This window comes from Silene latifolia, chromosome X (genome assembly GCF_048544455.1).
Source record: "Silene latifolia isolate original U9 population chromosome X, ASM4854445v1, whole genome shotgun sequence".
NCBI lineage: Eukaryota > Viridiplantae > Streptophyta > Magnoliopsida > Caryophyllales > Caryophyllaceae > Silene > Silene latifolia.
In genome coordinates this window covers 245,578,349-245,602,374 of record NC_133537.1, presented here as the reverse complement: position 1 = coordinate 245,602,374, position 24,026 = coordinate 245,578,349, and the positions used below count along the sequence as shown (strand labels likewise).

Here is a 24,026-nt window from a genome sequence, read left to right as displayed (position 1 = left end):
TTCTGCCTTGTGCTTCTTTTGGGTAGTTCGTTGAGGATAGTTGTGTAATAGGAATGGTTATCATTGTAGGATGCGTACTGGAGTCCTGCTTGGCTGTTAAGGATGTCTTCCATGGTTGTGTCGAGGTAGGGTTTCCTATTCGCCTTCGTTCATTGTTAAGACATGGTTGTTTTGTGAATATTGTTATCTCACGATCATCGAAGTATGGGTGATGTGATGACGGTGGTGATGTGGTTGTGTTGTGACGGTTGTGGTGTTGTGGACAAACGTGATGTTTGTGGTGTGTGTGATTGTGGTGGAGTCACTTGCGAGAGTGGCTTCACACCCTAGTTCGCCCTCTGTGGAACCCGTCACGGGACGGGATGTGCACATTAAGGGACAGGGATTGTTAGTCGCTCGTTGATGAGCTGGACTAGGTGGGAGGGGCTGCGGTCACCCACTGGCGGCGAGGGTTACCTGTTGCGCTGGGTAATCTGGCAAGGCTACACACTTCGGTGTGTAGTCGGTTACTGTGCGAGATCGGGAGACTGGGTTTGAGGATGATCAGCTGGTTACATTTTTTGCCTGTTTTACATTTGATTAGCTCGTGCATGACCCCGTGTTGCTTTGTGGTATCTGCGGTGATCCATTCGGGGATGGTGAGCAGTTGGCTTAGCAGGTACTGTTGATTGTGGCTGCTAGGATTGGAGGGATCGAGTCCTCACGCTACCAGTCTAGAAGTGCTGTGTCACGAGCGTTGTAGTTTTATCTCTGGTATTAAGAGTTTGTATTGAGTCATTTTGTATAAGGTACATTAAATTTTATAAATGTTCTTTTATTGTCTAATTTGATCTACTTCCTCGGGAAACTGAGATGGTGACACCGTCATACACTGGAATGGTCCTTGGTAAGACGTTCTGGTGTGCGGGGGTGTTACAAAGTGGTATCAGAGCCGACGATTTTGGAACCCGAACCAATGAACCTAATGAATGTAGGGTGCAACTAAAATGAACCTGGTGTATGTGAGTTGGGAGCCTCAGCCGATGCTAGATTTTGGGTGAGAAGACGCCCTCATTTCAAAATCATGGCCCCATCGAACTTAAGCCAGACACGGGAAAAAGGGGTAGCTAGTAAGAGTCGTTGATTACTTAGTGATGGTTGTTGTGTGCATCTATGTTTGTGATAATGTGTGTCAAGGTGTGTGTGGAAAAGTTTAGAGTGGGTGGTGGAATTGTTGCGATGTGCGACCAGAGGTAAGCTAATCAATTAGTTTGACGATGATTGCGTTGTGTGTTGATTGCTGCCTTGTAAATGTTGGTTAAAGGTAAGTATATTATGATTAGCTGAACGTGTAATAATGTAATATATAAGTCAAACCTTGCGGTTACTGTGGTTAAATAGTTACATATGTTTAAGGCGACATGTGAATTGTTCTTTAGTAAAAGTAAGGTATGTAGGTAGAAGTAACGACAAGTGGATGATGTATGTGCAAAAGAATTCGTGTTGGAGTGCGTTAATGTGGTAGAAGTAAGTTCTAATAGTGACGAGCCGGTTGCACGGAACTCCGAACGATGTTATTTGTTTTGTAGGAACAATGAAAAATATGATTTCGTCTTCACCTTTTGGAAACTCGACCGAGTAGGTAACTGTACTCGACCGAGTAGATCACACTCGGCCAAGTATAAAGCTGCTCGACCGAGTGTCCGTTTGGTGAAAATTAAAATCGCTACTGACCTTGAAAACTCGACCGAGCAAGAAGTATACTCGACCGAGTATGCCCGACACTCGACCGAGTATTGTTTTATCGGGACTTAAGTGGGTTATACAAAAACCCTATTTTGTTCCTTTCTTTCTTATTTCCGCCTCCCATCTTCACATCTCCTTCTCTCTAAAATTCCATATTCCTCCTCCCTCAAGCTTTTGGGTAAACTATTGGTGTTTAACTTGTTCTTACTTGCCCCAAATCAGTTTAAGGTAAAGTTTTAACCCAATTTCTTCCTTTATTTTCAAGGTTATGGTGTGATTTTATTATTTTTCTCGAAATTTCTTTATGGGTGACTGAAATTGAGTCTTATTCATGCTATACTTTTGATTGAATTGTATACAAACCCCGATTATACCGTTAATTGAGCAATTTCTTGAGTTAAGTTAGATTTTTGCGTTTTAGGGTTTGATAAAATCGTCATACCTTGCTCTTGGCTTAATTATCAAACTATCTTAAGCCTATTGATGTTGGAAAAAGATGTTTTGAGTGAAGAAGTGATGTTTGAGTAAAATATTTAGTGATTTGCCAAGAAATTGTCTTAAATTTTTTGTCTCAAAAATTTTCATACAAGCAAAAACAGTCCGTCTTTTGAAAGGTTTTGGTGTGCTTAGAATCTTTTTTAAAGACTTGTCTTTTGCAGCATGGTGAAAACCAGAGGCCTACCCAACAAAAGAACTTTTCTCTGATTTCAAACAACGTAAGGCTTTTGTGGCCCTTATGCGTCGTCCTTTCCATCCCACCCGCCGTGTTAATCCTGGTATCCTTGAGACTTTAGGGATCAAAGAGGACATATTTCACATCTTTCAGATTCTGGGTATGGAGGGGTTATATCACCTGAGGAAGAAATCTTACCCCCACCTGACCTTGGAGTTTATGAGCTCCTATGTTTATGACAAGAAGGGAAAGACCATCTCTTTTCGCCTCATGAATGAGGATCATGAGCTTACCCTAGACGAGTTTGCCAACCATGTGGGTCTAGAGGCCGAGGGGGAAGGGTACCTTAGTGATGTGGCCAAGAACAACGGTGCCCCTCTTTACCTTCCATATTTGACTAGCAGACCTCCCCCTAGTGCTAGTGCCATGCTGATCAATGATGTGCAGCATGTTTCCCTTCGTATGTTTCTGCGGATGTTGACCTATTTGCTGTACTCGAGAGATGACGTGAGCAAGCTAAATTCTCACGAGGTTATGTTGCTTATGTCTTACCTTAACTTACACCGCCAGAAACCGTTCTACTATAGTGCTCCAGGGGTAGTGTGCTCTAGTCTTGAGCGCATGGCACAGTCCGACACCCGACACATTGCTTGCGGGGCCATAGTGACCCGCCTAGCTTAGCGCTTAACAGATTTTGACGCCCCACCTCCTGAGGGGGATGAGTTTGTAGAGATTGTGCCTACCATGGACGCTCAGTACTGGCATCAGAACATATGGTTGAGGAAGATGGATGACGGGTCTTATGCCTGGAGAGTGAGAGGATCTATGTGGATGGTGCTTCCAGACCCAGCCCATCTCCCTGTTGTTGACCATTTAGCTGAGTGAGAGCCTTGTGCCATTCTTAGGCATGAGCCCCAGACCTACCTAATTGACCCAAGGATTCTCTTGGACCTACCTGAGCCTGTCACCGTGCCTGAGGGACATCAGTAGGCACCTCCTCCACCTCGAGAGCGCCGTGGGGTGAGGCAATCTAAGGCAGACCCGGTTGTACCTGCGCCCTCTTACTTTGCCCCTGTTCTACCCTTACCAGTACTCACCCTACCCCACAGTGCATGACCCCAGGATGCAGCCGAGTGAGTTAGCTGAGCGGATCTCCACTACTTTGGTGCTTCGCAACATGCATGAGATGGGCCCAAACCAGGGCATAGGGACAAAGCTAGCACAGCCGGTTTGGTGGAGAGGACCTGGAGTGGACTCAGGAGTTTTCCATAGCTATGGCGTTGATCCCAGTTACTGGAGGCCACCAGAGGAGACAGAGTTTTGCTGCCTCGCGGGACCTTGGAGAGCCAACCCCGGCAGCCAGCTAGAAGGAGATTACTCAGCAGCAGCAGGCTTTCCAGGAGCGGGGAGTTCAGGTGCAGGTACTTCTGGTGCAGGTGGTGACGATGACATGGAGGAGGGTCATGGTTATTGATCTTGTGTAGTTTTATTGCTTGGTTTAGTTTCTTTGGTGTTGGATTTACTTTCTTTTACGTTGGATGTTTATTTATGGATTTAGCACTTACCGTTGGATGACTGTACTCGGCCATAAGGCCGTTATCTACTTTAGCTTATCATGTGAAGATGTGTTGGATTTAGTTGTGTTTGGTGCTATTGTAGGGAATTTATTTGCAGGATGAGTCATAAAAGCATCGCGTGAATTGCGTCAAAATGCTCACTGCCGAATGTAGCTCGACCGAGTATAGACACTACTCGACCGAGTAGAGCTTACTCGGCCGAGTACCCATACATACTCGACCGAGTAGAGCTCACTCGACCGAGTAGACACTCATACTCGGCCGAGTGTTACTGTTACAGGGACGTTATGTATTTAATAGTCGTGTATTGTAAGGTTTATGTGAACATCGGTATGATTTGGGGGTGCTTCATAGTACTGTTTAGTAAAATCGATTGTCCAAACATAGGCTATAATCACGTCAAAGGTATACAATTGCTCGGATCGCATATTATTTTATGAATGTGTAGTTTTATGGCAGTGATTGATATCATGGAACTTAAATTGTTCAGGTGGTACATGAGTCTTAAAATAGTGCGGACATGTAATACAATATCCAGACGATGTTTAGCTGTCACCAGTTTGATACGTGTATATGTTTGGTTTCTCGTCGTTGTGTTACAATGATAGCAAGTTCAACTGGATGAGTGAAACTGGCGGTCGGTATATGATTAAAATGATTGCCATATTACTTTGTTGTTATGGGTCACAAATGGTTAATGTCGCCGGTTAAGTTCTATAGCATGAGTTTAAGACATTATAGTCTGTGGGTAATGTCGTGGTTAGTATGTACGTTTTAATTGTGGATGTGGGATGTAATTGGTAGTGAACTTCGGGGACGAAGTTCCTTTAAGGGGGGAAGAGTAATGTCGCGCGGTAACAAACGTTTAAATGTTTAATTATGTTTAATTATGCCTATAATACTGGAAGTCACATGTATGTATGTATGTAAGAATTCGGGATTACATTCATGTTACAGGTTAGTTACACTTACTGTATTGTTGCTAGTCGTCGTGTTGCTGTGTAGTCGCACATGGTCGTTAGTTGTTGTGTTGCTCTTAACAAGAGGGTACTTATGAATTCATTATTTTTCCCGTAACTTTTGTGTGTGATGGTTGATGGCCGGTATTATTTGGAAGAATAGTTGTGTTGGATGATTGTTGTTTGAATAATGTGGTGTGGCATTAGTGTCAGGATGGTTTGAGTTCGTACGCCTTATGTATGTGGTTAGTGCGTAACCTTGAGGGGAGTGGCGTTTGGGCTGAACTTCGGGGACGAAGTTCTTTTAAGGGGGGAAGACTGTAATACCCAGGATATTCAAGGACTCTGTTGACCGACTCTGTTGACCAGGACAAACAGTAGGGATGAATGGGTGAGGGATCAGGCTTATAACATGAGCTTTATAGGATGACTTACTCGACCTAGCAGAGGCTACTCGGCCGAGTATCTTCAATACTCGACCGAGTAGAGCCTACTCGGTCGAGTGCTCTGGTCCTCGACCGAGTATGGCTGCTGTTGACGCGTTAATATAAAACGCAAGTTCGCGAGATCTATTTCATTTCCCATTTTCTCGACGGTTCCTCTTTCTCTAACCCTAGCCTGCCTCCCTCTCCAATCACCCATTTCTACACACTCTCATGAGTATAGGCTAAACCTTCACCAAGGGAAGGACGGGATTTCGCTTAGGAAGGATGGTGTGCGTGGTTGTCGTCTGTGACGCCGTCGAGGCGTGTGATAGGTAAGTTTCTGCCTTGTGCTTCTTTTGGGTAGTTCGTTGAGGATAATTGTGTAATAGGAATGGTTATCGTTGTAGGATGCGTACTGGAGTCCTGCTTGGCTGTTATGGATGTCTTCCTTGGTTATGTCGAGGTAGGGTTTCCCTACTCGGTTTACTGTTCATTGTTAAGACATGGTTGTTTTGTGAATATTGTTATCTGCTGATCATCGGAGTATGGGTGATGTGATGACGGTGGTGATGTGGTTGTGTTGTGACGGTTGTGGTGTTGTGACAGCGGTGATGCTGTGGTGTGTGTGATTGTGGTGGAGTCACTTGTGGGAGTGGCTTCACACCCTAGTTCGCCCTCCGTGGAACCCGTCACGGGAGGGGATGTGCACATTAAGGGGCAGGGATTGTTAGTCGCTCGTTGATGAGCTGGACTAGGTGGGAGGGGCTGCGGTCACCCACTGGCGGCGAGGGTTACCTATTGCGATGGGTAATCTGGCAGGGCTACACACTTCGGTGTGTAGTCGGTTACTGTGCGAGATCGGGAGACTGGGTTTGAGGATGATCAGCTGGTTACATTGTTTGCCTGTTTTACATTTGATTAGTCGGTACTGACCCTGTGTTGCTTTGTGGTATCTGCGGTGATCCATTCGGGGATGGTGAGCAGTTGGCTTAACAGGTACTGTTGATTGTGGCTGCTAGGATTGGAGGGATCGAGTCCTCACGCTACCGATCTAGAAGTCTTTGTGTCACGAGCGTTGTAGTTTTATCTCTGGTATTAAGAGTTTGTATTGAGTCGTTTTGTATAAGGTACATTAAATTTTATAAATGTTCTTTTATTGTCTAATTTGATCTACTTCCTCGGGAAACCGAGATGGTGACACCGTCTTACACTGGAATGGTCCTTGGTAAGGCGTTCTGGTGTACGGGGGTGTTACAAGTCAAGTTCTTTATACCAGTGGACTTTATTATTTTAGATATAGCCGAGGATACCCGGACCCCAATTATACTAGGAAGACCGTTCTTATGTACAGCTGAGGCCATTATTGATGTCAAACAAGGCCGTTTGACTCTTGCAGTGGGGGATGACGCGATCACTTTTAGTTTACCTGGTACACTTGCTCGCCCAATGATAGAGGATACTTGCTACTCAGTTGATATTTTCGACGAGTCTGTTTATGAGTTCTGGTCGGATTCCTTTATAAAGGATCCACTGGAAGCTTTACTGCTTTTAGATGAGTGTGCAGATAACCCGGAGCACAATGACACTATGTTGGATTTGCTAGAAGTTGCATTAGATGAGCGTGAGCTCACCGACATTGAAGGAGAGAGAGTGGAACAAATGATAAATACTCTTTGCGCCATAGAGGTAAAGGTACTTGAGCGTAATCCTCTTCCTTCTCATCTTAAATATGCATTCTTAGATGATACAGAGCAATATGTAGTCATAGTTAGCGCTAAATTGGATGATGATCAGCTGACCGCTTTGTTAGCTGTTCTTAAGAAAAGCAGGAAGGCCATGGGTTATTCATTGGATGACATTAAGTGCATTTGTCCTGACATTTGTATACACAGAATTGAGCTTGAGGAAGCTCACAAGCTTTGCAGACAGGGTCAGCGCCGTCTGAACCAGAAGATGTAGGATGTTGTGATAGCTGAGGTAATGAAGCTGCTCGACGCAGGTATTATCTATTCTGTTGGTCATTCTAAGTGGGCGAGTCCAGTTCAGGTAGTTCCTAAGAAAGGAGGGACTACTGTGGTCAAGAATGATAAAAACGAGTTGATACATACTAGAGTAGTGACTGGTTGGCGGATGTGCATAGACTACAGACAGCTAAATGCCGCCACAAAGAAAGATCACTTTCCCCTTCCTTTCATTGATCAGATGGTAGAAAGGTTAGCTTCCCATAAGTTTTTCTGTTATCTAGATGGATATTCAGGGTTCTTTCAGATTCCTATTCATCCAGACGATCGGGAAAAGACTACTTTTACTTGTCCTCAGGGTGTTTTTGCTTATCGCAGGATGCCTTTTGGTTTATGTAATGCTCCTGCCACCTTTCAAAGGTGCATGATGAGGATATTTTCTGAGTATATAGAGTCTATTATAGAAGTCTTTATGGACGATTTTAGTGTCTATGGAAGTGACTTTGCTAATTGTCTGTCTAACCTTGATAAAGTGTTGCAGCGCTGCATTGAGGTTAATCTTGTGCTTAACTGGGAGAAGTGCCACTTTATGGTCAACGAGGGAGTTTTCTTAGGACACTTAGTTTCTGACAGGGGCATTGAGGTTGACAAAGTAAAGGTGCAAGTGATTCAGCAATTGCCTCCTCCTGTTAATGTTAAAGGAGTGAGGAGCTTCCTTGGTCACGCCGGTTTTTATCGCCGGTTCATCAAGGCTTTTTCAAAAATTGCTAAGCCGCTTACACAGCTGTTCCTTAAGGATGCCCCCTTTGCATTTACTGATGAGTGTCTTTCTGCTTTTAACAGGTTAAAGCAGGCCTTGATTTCAGCACCGATTATACAGCCTCCCAACTGGGACTTGCCGTTTTAGATAATGTGCGATGCTAGTGATTATGCACTAGGAGCGGTGTTAGGCCAGCGGAAAGACAAAGCCTTGAATGAAATTTACTATGCGAGCCGAACTCTGGATGAGGCTCAAGTGAAGTACACCACTACTGAAAAGGAGGTGTTAGCTGTGGTTTATGCGCTAGACAAATTTCGTTCTTATTTGATAGGGTCAGAAGTCAATGTCTTTACTGACCATGCAGCGCTGAGACACCTTCTTGCTAAGAAGGAAGCTAAACCACGACTGTTGAGATGGATACTCCTCCTTCAGGAGTTTGATTTGCAGATCAAAGATAAGAAAGGTTCAGAGAACGTAGTAGCTGATCATCTGTCGCGACTATCGCAGCAGGAGGGAGAGGATTCTTTACCTATTGATCACTCTTTTCCCAATGATTCCTTATTTGCTATTTTGTCTTCTCATACTAACCATGATCCATGGTATGCAGATTTAGCTAACTATGTTGTTAGTGGCGAGCTGCCACCCGACCTTTCTTATCAGCAGAAGAAGCGTTTTCTCTATAACGCTAAGCAGTACTTCTGGGATGACCCTTATTTATTTAAGGAGTGTGCAGACGGTCTCTAAAGACGGTGTATTCCTCAGTGGGAGACCAAGGCAATCTTAGAGGGCTGCCATTCATCTTCTTATGGTGGTCACCACGGTCCGTCGCGCACCGTGGCTAATGTACTTCAGTCGGGTTTTTACTGGCCTACTTTATTTGCCGATGCTAAAGTGCTTGTTTCAGCTTGTGATGCTTGCCAATGCTCTGGGAATATTTCTAAGCGACATGAGATGCCACAAAATGGTATTTTAGAGGTCGAGGTTTTTGATGTATGGGGCATTGATTTCCAAGGACCCTTCCCGTCTAGCAAACGTAACAAGTATATTTTGGTAGCTGTGGGTTATATGTCTAAATGGGCGGAGGCGATTGCTTCACCTAATTGTGATGCCAAGACTGTGATTAAAATGTTTAAAAAGCTTATTTTTCCCCGATTTGGTGTCCCTAGGGTCGTCATTAGTGATGGGGGAATGCATTTTAAAGAAAAAAACTTACTTCTATTTTGTCTAAAGTTGGTGTCCAACACCGGCGCGGTTTGGGGTATCATCCCCAAACTAGTGGGCAAGTTGAGGTCTATAACAGGAAAATAAAAGAGATTTTGGCTAAGGTAGTTTCTAAATCACGAAAGGATTGGAGTCTAAAACTAGAGAACACATTATGGGCTTATCAGACTGCTTTTAAAACAGCGATTGGTGCATCACCATATCGGCTGGTTTATGGGAAGTTCTGTCATTTACCTGTTGAGTTAGAGTGTAAGGCTTGGTGGGCTATTCGTGAACTAAACTTTGATCCTAAGTTGTGCGGTAAGAACCGTTTATTGCAGCTAGATGAGCTAGAGGAGTTTAGGCTAAATGCCTATGATAGCTCACGCATCTACAAAGAGAAGACAAAGAGATGGCACGACAAACGGATCATACCTCGAGAATTTCATGTCAGTCAGAAAGTGTTCCTGTTTAATGCCTGACTGCGCTTATTTCCTGGTAAGCTGAAGTCCAGGTGGGGTGGCCCTTATACAGTGACTGGTGTCACCAAATTTGGGTCCGTTGAATTAGAGAGTTCCGAGGGAACAAGTTCAAAGTCAATGGCCAATATGTGAAGCATTACCATGAAGCAAACGATGCAGATGGCAGAGTTGAAGTTCTGTACTTCGACAATCCTGATGCACCAGCTAATTGAAGTCAAAAGGTCGTGTGAGACCTCTTAAACCTGCGCTATCCAGGAGGCAACCCGACCTATTTTTGTTGTAATTTTTTTTAAACTTGTTGCTTTAGTTTGTGTGTGCCTAGACTCTAGTTTTACAAACATTCACTAGATTCCAACGAAAACGGTTCGATCGAGAGGTTTCATTCCTCGATCGAACACTTCTGCTGCAGCTTTGCTACGATCGAACACTTGACCTTCTCGATCGAAGGCCTGCAAAATCCCTCTTCTCGATCGAGAGCCTCTTCTCCTCAATCGAGTGCTTCTGGAACCATCTCCACTCGATCGAAGCCTCCTGCCCTTTTCGATCGAGTCCTGCTGCTAAATCTCGCATGCTGCGATGATATTGGGCCACTTGTGACCTCCCATGTTCATGGTCGGTTTGGGGAGGTTTCTCCTTTACATTATCTTGTAAGTTTTATGACTTCCGTTCTCCTTTTCTCTTCAGTCTGCATTCCTTTCCCTGTTTTTGGTACAATGAGGGCATTGTACGATTTGGTTTGGGGAGGTATGCATCCATATCTGTTTCTCCATGTTATTTTGTTGCATTTTCGTTTGTACGTTTATATATTTTCGCATGCATTGTTGTTTTAAATTCAAAATTTCCGCAAAATTCAATGAGGGCATGTTTATTTCTGCATTTAGGTTGAGTCAGAACGTTGAACTTTTATGCTACTTTGAGTCCTTTTACCCTTACCTTGCACATTCTTAACATTCTGTTGGCGTGGTAATGTGCATAATCTACGAGTTTTTGTTTCACTCTTATCTGAACGAATAGACTTGACTCTTATATTGGCAAGCTACATTTACATTCTAAGGTTTAGAGCTTGATAAACGGGTGGCATTCATGACCAGTTTCATATAGGATGTGAGTAGTACTCTCTATAAGGCATGTAACATCAATTTGCATAAGCATGAATTCAGTCAACTTGGTACCTGTGTGCATTCGGTCTGTGGTTGGTGACACATGTTAGGAGAGGTGATTCCCTGTATTTCATTCTACCCATGAGCTCCACATAGCTAAATTGCCCTTTTTGTCCCATATAGCTACAGTCTATAATTTTGCCTACCCTAACCGAGCTAGTAATTAGTAGTTGTTGGGAATTGCAATATGGTTATATCTGTTTTGAGAAGTTGATGGAAATAATGAAGGGAATGAAAAAAAATGAATGAAAAAATGAAAAGAAAGATTATGAAAAAATCATGAGCAAAAAATATATTATGTTGTAATTTATGCTCCCACGCTATATTTGTATCTTTTTGGGAGTTGACGATATTATTGTAATACAACGGTTTTATGAGTCTTTGGGTACTCTATCGAGTGGGGCTTACTCTGTCGAGTAAGTAGTTTTTGACGCAAAACAGTAGTCTGCCTGTAGGGTACTTGAGCGAGTAGGGGGCACTCGATCGAGTAAGTGCCTTACTCGATCGAGTAAGTGAGTTTACGGGCTGAGTTTTGACGGGTTTTGTTAATGATGCAAGATTAATATATAATGATACCGTCACTTTTCTTAAAACTTTTTAACTATTCTAAAAACCTAATTGAGAAGAAAGGAGTTACGTAAGTTCATCTCATCGCATCATTAGCAAATCCCCAAGGCTACGTTCGTTGGATCATCTTGTTCTTTACGCCGTTGCGATCCTTGTGTCGAGGGTAAGCTTTTCATATAAATTTGATAATGTTTTGTTAAAGTTGGTTAGACCCTAATTGGGTGATTTGGGGGTTTCGGGTGATTTATGTGAATATGGTTGTGATTGTATGTATGTATGATAGGAGGAGGATTCGTTGAGGAGAGATTCTGACTTAGCCGCTTGATCGTCTGCGGTGTTTGCTTTCCCGGTAGGGCTTCCCTACTCAGTATTGACTACATAAGTTGTTGGTAATTGTTGTTGTAACTGTTGATTAATTAAACTGTTGGATTGGTTTTGGTGTTGTTGATTTATTGTGTAACTGTCTGTGATCTTCGGGGCGCGTCCCTGGCTGAGTGAAGTCACTTGCGGGAGTGGCTTCACGCCCTTGATTCGCCCTTTGTGGAACCTGTCACAGAGGGGGTGTGCACATTAATGAACTTGGGTTTATCGCTCGATGAAGATGAGCGGGGATTTGGTGGGTACGGCTGCGGTCCCCCACTTGCGGCGTGGAGTACTTGTTGCGATGGGTACTCTGGCCGGATTACACACTTTAGTGTGTAGTCAGTTGTGTGGAGTTTGGAGATGGAGACTGGGGATTTGTGTGAACTGCTTGAGCTGTTTGTGACGTTGTTTCTTTATGGCAATTGTTTTTATGTAATCAGTACTGACCCCGTTTAAATGGTTTTAAAACCGTGGTGATCCATTCGGGGGTGGTGAGCAGTTATTGAGCAGGTATGAGCTGATGCGTATGGGATAAGTGGGAGGAGTCACCACGATGCAGTTTAGAAGTCTTCCGCTGTGTCTGATAGTTTTATAGTCTCTTGATAGTAGACAGTTTTGGAGAACTTGTATCTCTTTACCAGTTTTGGTTTTTGGCACGTAATCACGTTAAACGTTATTTACTATTTAAGTATGTTTCTTTATTATCTGATGATTATCATTTCCTCGGGTAACCGAGATGGTGACGTTCCTATATCTGAGTGGTCCTGGTAAGGCACTTGGAGTATGGGGGTGTCACAAAATGGTATCAGAGCGACGATCCTGAAACCTGTAACCAATGAACCTAATGAACATAGGGAGTCAAAATAAAATGAACCCGAGTAGAAGTTGTAGGAGCTAATGCAAAGGCTTGGGAGACGTCCTAAAGTCGCAAACTCGCCCTACAATTTTGAACCGGTCACCATGGGATATGAGTCGGGATCGCTATGTGTTTATTTTATGAATTGTGTACCTATATAGTGATGTGTGGCATGAATCAGTGTGATTTTGTATGTTGTTGATTGAAAGCATGTTGAATGATAGTTGGTTTACAATGTTGGTTGAAATTGATGGAAAAGTATATGAGAATGATGAATGATGTGGTGGAAAAAGGAAGTAGTTCATATATGATAATATGTGATGAATAATGTATTGCAGGATGAATTATTTATAATGTGGCAATCTTAGTAACATGAGATTAGGCAATGTGATATGGTTATATATGATTTTGTTCCGTAAAGTTATATAATAAAGCTGTATACTATATGCATGCGTTAGATAAAGTGTATGATGGATGATGGATAATGTTGCTTAAAAATATGATTTCATGATTTAAGCATTTTTATATGAATGAAGTGGATTTTTATAATGTTGATATGTTAGTAACACATGAATGGGAATTTTATGTTATATATATTGCCATTGTTTTTATGTAAGGTTATAGAATAAAAGCATGTGGGCATTACATGAGTGGTAAGTTGAATAATGTATGTTCATGATGGAAGTTGTTGTTTGGCTTTTGTAAATAGTAACATGTGGTTAGGGCTACTGGTTTTATGAGTATTGAGTTGTTTTGTGTACCTTGTTGATGTTTAAGTTGTTTGGAAGTAAAAATCGAATAGTTATGTCGTCTGATTACAGTAAAGTTGTCTTTAAACTGTTATAACTTGAGATGCATAAATTATTTTGATGTCATTCCAATTGGAGGTGATAGCTTGTTCTTTTACGATTCTAACGATAGGTCACATGCCCAAAACGACCAAGAAACAAGTGAGTTATGACTGTTTTACAAAAATTGGACAGTGCTGAGAAATGCGTAGGGTACTCGATGGAGTGGTCCTCACTCGATCGAGTGCACCTCTTGTTACTCGATCGAGTAACCCTTACTCGATCGAGTAGCCCTGGTAATTTTTTTTTACGTGCTTCTGACCTTCACCTACTCGATCGAGTAAGTCACTTACTCGATCGAGTGACCTGTACTCGATATAGTGACCCCTGTTCCGGGTCATATGCTTATCTTTTGACTTCGTTGCCTATTATGTTTAATTCAAAGGTTTTATTTTGCTTCTTTATGCATTATTTCACGTATATGTTGGTCCTGATGCGTAAGTTACCCAATCTTATGACGTAAGGAGTGGCACCTGTGGTGAGTATGAGTTCGGTGGGAGGACATGAGTTATATGTGATTGTAGTATATAGTGGAAAAATAAAAGGAAAATTGGTAAGGTTTATTGAGGCATGAAGCATGTTTTGTGAGATGAGATGAGTGATATGATTGTGTGTTGAGTAATGTAAAAGTAAGTGAAGGTGGGCAGTGGATGATGTGAGTCTAAGGAACGCGAGAATGAAAAGATTGAAAGGAAGGATTGGATAGTGGCAACTTGAGATGTGTAAAGAATTATGAAGGGAGGTGGTTAGATTGTGTTGGTTAAGAATGTATGTAATGAAAGATCGTTGTAGTGGGATGGAGAAGAGTGGTATATAGTGAACTTAATGGAGACATGTCCCGATGTGGATTTGCAGAAAGTGAGTGAGTTTGCGAATCTGTATTATCAAGAGGTGAAACTAATGTGTGATTTCCTTGGGCAAGTAACGATATCAAATGAGTTTTGGGATTCTAGATGAAAAAAAGGGTGATTGGGGATTAGTGTGAGTGATAGCCTGAGATGGTCTGGACTGATTAGTGATAAGTGTGAGTGATAGCATGATAAGAGAAAATCCATAGTAATAAAGAGTGAGATGATACTGATATGAAATAATGAGATGTGAGTTTTGGAGCAATGAAAAGGTAACCGGAGCACTAAAGAGTTAGGTAGAAGTAATAAGGAGTTTAATGGTTAATTGATTTTATCGAGTGTGAAAAGAAAAGAATGAGGAGAGTAAAACTAGGAAAATGTTCACCGGAGTTATGTGATATAAAAGTAAGGAATCTTCGAGATGTATGATACTATCATGAGGATTTGAGTTAACAGTTATATAGGAGTTTCAGGACAACATGATTAGTCATGAGTTTCGGGGAATTAAGTAAAGTAAGAAGCCAAGTAAATAATTTGCACGATATGAGATCTTGGCGGTGAGTTGGCTGACGATACAATTAAGGATGGATTTGGAAATAATGTTGACGTAATTTGGTTGATGGGCTTGATGTTCGTTATTTGGGATGTTAACCAAAAATAGGAAAGAAACCGTGATGTTTAGAGATGAGTGTAAGAGGCTTGATGTCCGAACGATGGTAGTATTGAGGTGTTGTCATTAGTGGTTAAGGGTGATTATAAATAGGAAAGATGGCCATTCTAAAGAGGTTGATTTTGTAGAGACATGATTGATGTGTATGGTTGTGAAGGAGCATAAGATATGGTTATAGGAGGCGGTTTCTAGTAGTTAAGTATTAATGTTATGGTTACGTTTGGCAGGAAATGATTGTTGTGCGAACGGGAGAATGTGTTATAAGGCGCATAAGAGTTAAGCTCGGGCGAGAGGTAACCTTTATCAGGTGGTAACTTACGTGATCAGGATTGACTGGTTGGATGTCATTACGGGTCTAATATGTATATAAATGTTTGTGTGAGGTTCTGACCTCACGGGAAGTGGTATGGTGTGATAGTTGTAAAGCTGTTATCTGAATGTTCTGTAATATATGTTGGATACGGTAACCTAGTGGAATGATGATTAAAAAGGTAATAATTTGAGTGATCTGGCATGACTGGTTATACTTGTATGTATTCATGATATATGTTATTCCGTGATATGGTAAGGGGATGATATTCATGAGGTTATTACCTGTTTAATTCATATAATATGTTGCGTTGTGATTTAGTAAAGTGGATTTGAGTAACTTTTTTTTGTCCGAGAAGTTATGCTGAGTCAGTGTTTATGGGATTGTATAAGTTGTGATGTCTATCAGTGTGGTTGTGGTGCCACGGGTGGTGATCTGGGCACGGTACTTCATGTTGTGATGCGGGTATTTTCGCGCTGCGGTGCGGCTGTTGGTGACGTTGTTGTGATGCCGTCACCGGTTGTGGTGGAGTAGGCGGGATGATTATGATACGAGTTCTCAAAAGTACATACCAGTTATATATAGATTGTTATGTTGTTTGCTGCTGCTTCCTGTGAGTTTCGGTTTGTACAGATAGACGGTTGTTTTGTTTATTGATGTTTCTTACCAGTTTCAGTTTGGAAGTGAGGGTAGATTATGGTATAGAAGAGAGTTATGAATGTTTCTGTTGTTGTCATGGTATAGTGATTTTCTGTTGATGGGACACAATTGTGAGAGGTTGTTACAGTAATTTTGATCTTGTTTTAAGATGAGGCATTAGACATAGTCATGGTAAATGATTGGTGGAACATGTGTTGTACTGATCTGGACGCTGCAGGTGGTTGATAATCAAATTTTGGAACAGTGAGTGTAGGGTGTTGGGAATTAGTATCATGTTAAGTTATGTATGGGTTTTGCGGTAATGAAAGAAAAGAACTTGAGGATCTAGTGTGAGTGTACGTAACAAGTGTGGATCGTGAGTTAGGCTTTTGGCCATAGGAGTTTTATATAGTTTATATAGAGAGGTTTGTCGTGTTGCGGTAATGTGGAAGAATTGAAATTTTGGTTAAGCTAAGGATTTTGTGGTTTAGGTTAGGTGGTGTGCCGAATGAATTGAGGTACGAGAGCTGTTTAAGTAAGAGAGCCAAGGATATAGGAATGGTGAGTGTTTAGATTATAGGCGGTTACCTTTCACATGCGATGGTGATGAGGATTTTGGGAAGTATGACAAAGGATTTAGTATTAGAGAGTTACGTGGACGTAACATTTATCTTAAGAGGAGTAGGATGCGACAAAGAAAATTTAATGGTTGTACATGTTGTAGTAGATTTGGAAGTTTGAGTCTTGATGTAGAATAAAAGATTGATTTGTGTTGTGGTTGATTTTGTTAAAGGTCATGGCCGTGCTTGTAGTAGTGTGATGTCAAGGAGTGTGAGAATTCTTAGATAGTGTTGTTGGATGATGATGTTGAGTGGGAGTAAACTTCGAGGACGAAGTACCTTTTAAGGGTGGTAGAATGTAACATTCCGATTGATGTTTATGAGTGTCTTGTTATTGGATTTTCTAGTGGATAATATGTTACGGAGCTAGCAGCGTTTGTGGATAGTAGTTGGTAGTGTTTGGAGTTGGTTTCGAGGGAGACTATGATGTAGTTGATACGATATCGTGAGCCGTGTTGTGGAGGTAGGCATAGTTGGTGGAGTTGGTGTTAAGAGTTCATGTTTTGTAGGTTGGAGTTTTGTTTTAAGTTCTTAGTTGCGTTGTTGTATTTTGATATAGTTAGTGTATGTTTTGAGTCGGGTTGAGTTTGGTTTGGTAAATATGTTTTGGAGTTTTATGTTGAGTTTTGTTTTTGTTGTTGTGTCGGGAGGGTGTCAGTGTGTTTTTGTTTTGTTGTCGTTTGAACTTCGGGGACGAAGTTCTTTTTAAGGAGTGAAGACTGTAATACTACGGTTTTATGAGTCTTTGGGTACTATATCGAGTGGGGCTTACTCTGTCGAATAAGTAGATTTTGACGCAAAACAGTAGTCTGTCTGTAGGGTACTCGATCGAGTAAGTTAGGTACTCGATCGAGTAGGGGCACTCGATCGAGTAAGTGCCTTACTCGATCGAGTAAGTGAGTATACGGGCTGAGTTTTGACGGGTTTTGTTAATGATGCGAGATTAATATATAATGATACCGTCAATTTTCTTAAACCTTTTTAACTATTCTAAAAACCTAATTGAGAAGAAAGGAGTTACGTAAGTTCATCTCATCGCATCATTAGCAAATCCCCAAGGTTACATTCGTTGGATCATCTTGTTCTTTACACCGTTGCGATCCTTGTGTCGAGGGTAAGCTTTTCATATAAATTTTATAACGTTTTGTTAAAGTTGGTTAAACCCTAATTGGGTGATTTGGGGGTTTCGGGTGATTTATGTGAATATGGTTGTGATTGTATGTATGTATGATAGGAGGAGGATTCGTTGAGGAGAGATTCTGACTTAGCCGCTTGATCGTCTATGGTGTTTGCTTTCCAGGTAGGGTTTCTCTACTCAGTATTGGCTCAGTATTGGCTATATAAGTTGTTGGTAATTGTTGTTGTAACTGTTGAGTAATTGAACTGTTGGATTAGTTTTGGTGTTGTTGATAAAATACTGTTGATTGATTGTGTAACTGTCTGTGATCTTCGGGGAGCGTCCCTGGTTGAGTGGAGTCACTTGCTGGAGTGGCTTCACGCCCTTGATTCGCCCTCTGTGAAACCCGTCACAGAGGGGATGTGCACATTAATGAACTTGGGTTTATCGCTCGATGGAGATGAGCGGGGATTTGGTGGGTACGGCTGCGGTCCCCCCACTGGCGGCGTGGAGTACTTGTTGCGATGGGTACTCTGGCAGGACTACACACTTTAGTGTGTAGTCAGTTGTGTGGAGTTTGGAGATGAAGACTGGGGATTTGTGTGAACTGCTTGAGCTGTTCGTGACGTTGTTTCTTTGTGGCAATTGTTTTTATGTAATCAGTACTGACCCCGTTTAAATGTTTTAAAAACCGTGGTGATCCATTCGGGGGTGGTGAGCAGTTATTGAGCAGGTATGAGCTGATGCGTATGGGATAACTTAGAGGAGTCACCACGATGCAGTTTAGAAGTCTTCCGCTGTGTCTGATAGTTTTATAGTCTTTTGATAGTAGATAGTTTTGGAGAACTTGTACCTGTTTTCCAGTTTTGGTTTTTGGCATGTAATCACGTTAAACATTATTTACTATTTAAGTATGTTTTTTTATTGTCTGATGATTATCATTGCCTCGGGTAACCGAGATGGTGACGTTCCTATACCTGAGTGGTCCTGGTAAGGCACTTGGAGTATGGGGGTGTCACAATTATGGTGGTAAGTGAGTTTGTGTGCTACAAGTTGGCACTGTTCGCATTGATATATTGAGTATGAAGTTGGGAAGTGTTTCTAAATTTGGATCCGTTGTTGCTAGCTTGGCTATTAACTCCATATCTCCAAATTCATTTTGGCCCCTTCTTACCCATTACCTCACTTACCTAAATGTAAGTCCTCGGCATGTGTTTTGGTCATTAGTTGGTTGGAATTCATATGTACGGTTGTAGAGACTTTATTCATGTTAGACTGCATGCATGTTCTTTTAGGTCGAGTTAGGTGAGTGTCTTTACTTCTTTCTATCTCTTACTTATATACTCACCATGTGCTTAATTTATGTGATGAGCGACCCGTGAGAGTCCGATATTTATTAGTCTTGCAAGGTCGACGGTTCAGTAGTTTAAGACATTGATTTAACTCGTTTTCACTTGCTTACTGCCACTTTGTTAGTTGTTGCATTAAATTGGTTTGGGTGGATAATTTGTAGCTGATGAGTTGGTCCCGTTCCGTTAGTTGTCTTTAGTTGCATTCATAGTTTGCTTAGGGACAAGCAAAGGTTTGGTTTGGGGAGATTTGATGCGTGTATTTTATATAAGGTTTTTACCTCATTTTTACACGCATTTCTTTGTTATTTATGTGGCATCTAGCTACAAATGCCCCCGAATAGTCTACTTTGGTTTGTCTTGTATTAATTGCAGGTATGAACCAGAAAGGAGCGAAATCAAGCCTGAACTTGTCCTAATCGCATGCATTTTGGAGAACAATGAACCAGAGCTTGGAATCTATCACTTAGAGATGTGTGAAGTGGCCTCGGAAGGTGTCAAGGAGTTCACCCATGCTTATATAGCTCGATCGACCTATTTTGCTACTCATAGTGGTCGATTGAATGCTTTATCCATTAAGAATCACTCGATCGAGCTCTTCTCTTACTCGATCGAGATAGCTACCTTCTGAAGTCTTTGATCGAACTCCAACTTTACTCGATCGAACGGATTGTCAAGCATTCTCCTCAATCGAGTGGTTTCATTTCACTCGATCGAGAGCCTTTGTGTTTTATGCGGGCTTTGAGTTGTTTTCGAGATTTCCTTTGGTAATTAGGATAAATAAGTTATGACGGCAGTCAAGACATGGGGACTTCTCTGCTTCCTTTCGCCCTTCCTTCGACTCTAACTCTCTCTCTTAGAACTTTTGCTCTTAAACCCTGATGTGACTCATATTTGAGCACATTTAGTCCCCGAATTAACCTCGTTCCTATGCTTTATAGCACATAATTGGGTCATTTACTATCTTTAGTTTCCCATTTTGCATATTCTTTGAGGTTTTGTCCCCTTTGGTAGGAAAGGAGTGCCAACCTTGCATTTATGAGGCGGAATGGAGCTAAATTGATCGCATCCAATGACCAAGCATCAAGGAGAAGACCAATACTAGAGGCCTAAGTAGATAATAAAGTGAAATGGGCAATGATAAAAGGATCCTTGCAACCCCGAAATGATCCTTGCGGATTGTTAAGGAGGAAAAGAACATAAGCTGTCTACCCAGGAATCCGAGCGGATCAGGCACGATTTGGGCGTCTCACAACACCAAGATCCAGGCGTCTTGTGCCCAAGACAAGCGGGATGCAGCAGCTGGAGCCGAGCGTCCCTCCCTGGATCCGAGCGGATCCTAAGTAAGAGAGCCCATGCCATAGCATAGGACGGGCGGATCGGCAGGACTAGCACGGGAATCTGCTCATTTCCTTCGAGAGGATCATTTCCTCAACTTTTCTTAGGGACTTAATAGTCATTTAAACCCCTAGTAACCCTAATATTTGTACCTAATCTTTAGTATAAATACCCCTTTGTACTACCTAGATTAGCATCAAAGGAGAAAGCTCTCTTAAGCAATTCTAATCCATCCTTAATCACTTTGTAATTCTCTCAAATTAGTCTTTATTTAGTTGTAATACAATTCTCAATATTAATCACATCTTAGTCTTTTCTTATTTTCACTATTGTTCTTCCTTTATTTTGGGTAATTAGAAGATTATTTGGGTTTATTTGGAGGATTGACAACCTTCCATCAATCATCAAGTACTTCTATTATTCTTTGCATTATTATTTGGAATCATCTTCATAGGTAAAACTGTCTCTTAACCTTGTTTAATTATTGTTAACCACTTTCATTTATTCATTATGTTTTGCCTTGTTAGTATGATTAAAAACCTTATTAAAATGTTAAACTTGATCATGAGTGAGTAGTTTCCTTTGCTAGGGTTAATGGGGAATTAGGGGAAACCAACATGGGGGAATGATTCATGCTTAATCTAATATGTTTTCATAATTAAATTGCTTGCTTGTTATGATTTCAACTTATGCACATGTTATGTTTGATGAAATGCGAGCCTATGAATCATTGCATTTTTTACCCATGATGTGACCATAATTAGAGCATATTTAGTCCCTGAATTAGCATTGTTCCCATGCTTTTTAGTGCATATTTGGGTCATTTATTGTCTTTAGTTCTTTGTTTTGTATATTCTTTGAGGTTTTGATCCCTTGGTAGGAAAGGAGTGCAAACCTTGCATTTTCATGGCAAAACGAGACTAAAATGATTGAATTCAAATGACCAAGCATCAAGGAGAGACATGATTAGAAGGCCTTTGTACATACTATAGTAAATGGGCAATGATGAGAAAAGATCCATGCATCCCCGAGGAAATCCCCAAGGATCTTATGAAGAAAAAGGAAGAAAAGAAGAAGAAATGAAACTGCACAGCAATCCGTGCGGATTGTCCTGAAGACGCCCGTCCTCCTTCTTCACAATCCGTGCGTCTTCACTCCAAGACGCCCGGGCAGCAACTCCAGAAGACGCCCGTCTTCTCCCCAAGACGCCCGGGTAGAGACCCCAGAATCCGCCCGTCCCGTGCTAAAGACGCACGGATTCCCAGGCAGACAATTTCGTTTCTTTAAGCTTCAAGAAAGATGTCCATCCTTCCAAAAATACTGGCGTTTCATTAAGTAGGGACTTAATCGTCATTAAGCCCTTAGTTAACCCTAATTCCTACACCTAATCCCCACTATAAATACCCCATTAGTCTAATTAGAAGAGCATGTTCTTCTTAGCAATCTTTAGTGTAGTTAATATCAATCAAATCTCTCTTTAATATTGTAATCAACAATTAATCAAGTTTTAATACAAGTTTTATTTCCTTAATCTCTCTCTTGTTCATCCTTTATTTTGGGTAATTGAAGATTATTTGGGTTATTATTGGGAGATTGAAAACCTCTTAATCAAGCATCAAGTACTTCTTTTATTCTTTGCTTTATTATTGGAATCATTAGTAGGTATAATTCTCTTAATCCCTTTTTAATTATTGTTAATTACTTTCATTTATTCATCATGTTTCACTTTGTTGGTATGATTGGCAACCTTGCTAGCATGTTCAACATGATAATGAGTGAGTAGTTCCTTAGCTAGGGTTAATGGGTAATTAGGGGAAACCAACATGGGGAATGATTCATGCTTAAATTAATATGCTTTCATGGTTTATTTGCTTGCTTGTTTTGATCTCAACTCATGCACATCTTATGTTTGATGAAATGCGAGCCTATGAATCCTTGCATTTTTTACCCATCACCTATCTTTTCAATGAGACTTGTAAGACATAAACCAACTCGAGTCTCATTAGACCATGCATGTTGTTGAGTAGGGAAGACTAAGTCGACTTGTAGGTGTTGTAGAATCTAATCGATTCGGCTCCGGGACCCAAACTTTCCTAGGATTGTAAGATATAAACCAACTCAATCCATCACAACAATAATTGCTTGCTTATAATTTGAGAACATGTTTGTATGATCAATTCCCATGAATCCCCTATGACCCCATGACACCCTAGTGCTTTTTATCAATTGTTTACATCCCTTTTAATTCATCTTGCTTGTTTACTTTTATTGCTATTTAGTTTAGTGATCTTCTACATCAACCCCAATTGTGACACCTCTAAGACACCGCTAGTTGCAATAGAAATCTCATCTCAATTCCCGTCCCTTGGGATCCGACCTTTACTTGCCTCTTTACTAATTGTAGAGTTGTTGGGGAAGTTATAAATTGTGTTTTGGTCTAGTTTCTCCTAACGACAAGTAACCGAAAAGATATAGTCCCGACCAAAAATGGCGCCGTTGCCGGGGACGGTGTTAACTTGATTTACATTTTCTTATATTGTTATTAGTTGTGTCTTTCTTTGCCTTGGGGAAGTAAAACTCCTCAAGGTTTGTTCTAATTGTTTTCGAGTTGTTTGATATTTTGCATGTCTAGAAGGTCACAAGGTGACTTGTTACCCTTTAATCGTGAAATTGAAAGAACTTTGACAACCAATAGAAGACTTGCTAGGAGAAACTTGAGAGTTATTGGTGAGGTTGTAGATATTCAACCAACTATTAAGTTCATCAACCCTTTTGCAAGAGAAGGTGAGGAGAACCCAACACAAAATCCAACACAAAATCAACCCACAATGCCTAAGTTTTCATCACATTCCGTACCCACCGAGGAGAACCTACCCAATGGTACTCCCAAACCACAACATCTAACCGGAAATTTCATTGCCAAATCCGCATTTATCCAATTAGTCGAAAGAAGCCAATTTGGGGGGATGCCTAGTGAAGACCCTCACTCTCATATGGAGACCTTTTGTGACTATTGTGATGCGATTTCTAAAACCGGTGTAACTCAAGACCAAATTCGATGGGTCTTATTTCCTTTTTCTCTAATTGGCACCGCGAAACAATGGTTGAAAGGCCTTGATAAAACTACTCTCGGAATTGATTCTTGGAAAAAGTTGGCTCTAGCTTTCTACAAAAAGTTCTATCCACCGGAAAAGACTAACATGCTAAGAGCTCAAATTACGGGCTTTAAGCAAAGGGATGAAGAATCTTTGTATGAAGCTTGGGAGCGATTCAAAGGAATATGTCGCTCATGTCCTCACCATGGACTTAGCGAGTGGTTCTTGGTACAACAATTTTGGAACGGTCTTTATGAAGATTCGAGGAACATTCTCAACATGGGATCAAATGGAATGTTCACCGAAGTTGATGACAATTAAACTTGGAACAAAATTGAGGAAATGGCGGTCCATAACTCACAATATAGTAGACCTCGCAAGGCTACTAGAGGAGGAAAGCATGAAGTGGACTCCGTTACTCAATTGGGTGCTCAACTTAGTGCTCACATTGATACCATCAATTTGAAGTTTGAAAAAGCTATGG

At 41.3% G+C, this 24,026-nt stretch overlaps 1 non-coding gene across 1 annotated transcript; it reads right to left on the bottom strand.

The window, feature by feature from the left end:
• Positions 1 to 23,647: 23,647 nt before the first annotated feature.
• LOC141624412 (small nucleolar RNA R71) lies at positions 23,648 to 23,754 on the bottom strand. The gene has a single exon (XR_012534219.1). It is a non-coding gene; the product is annotated as a small nucleolar RNA R71 (small nucleolar RNA).
• Positions 23,755 to 24,026: the final 272 nt, after the last annotated feature.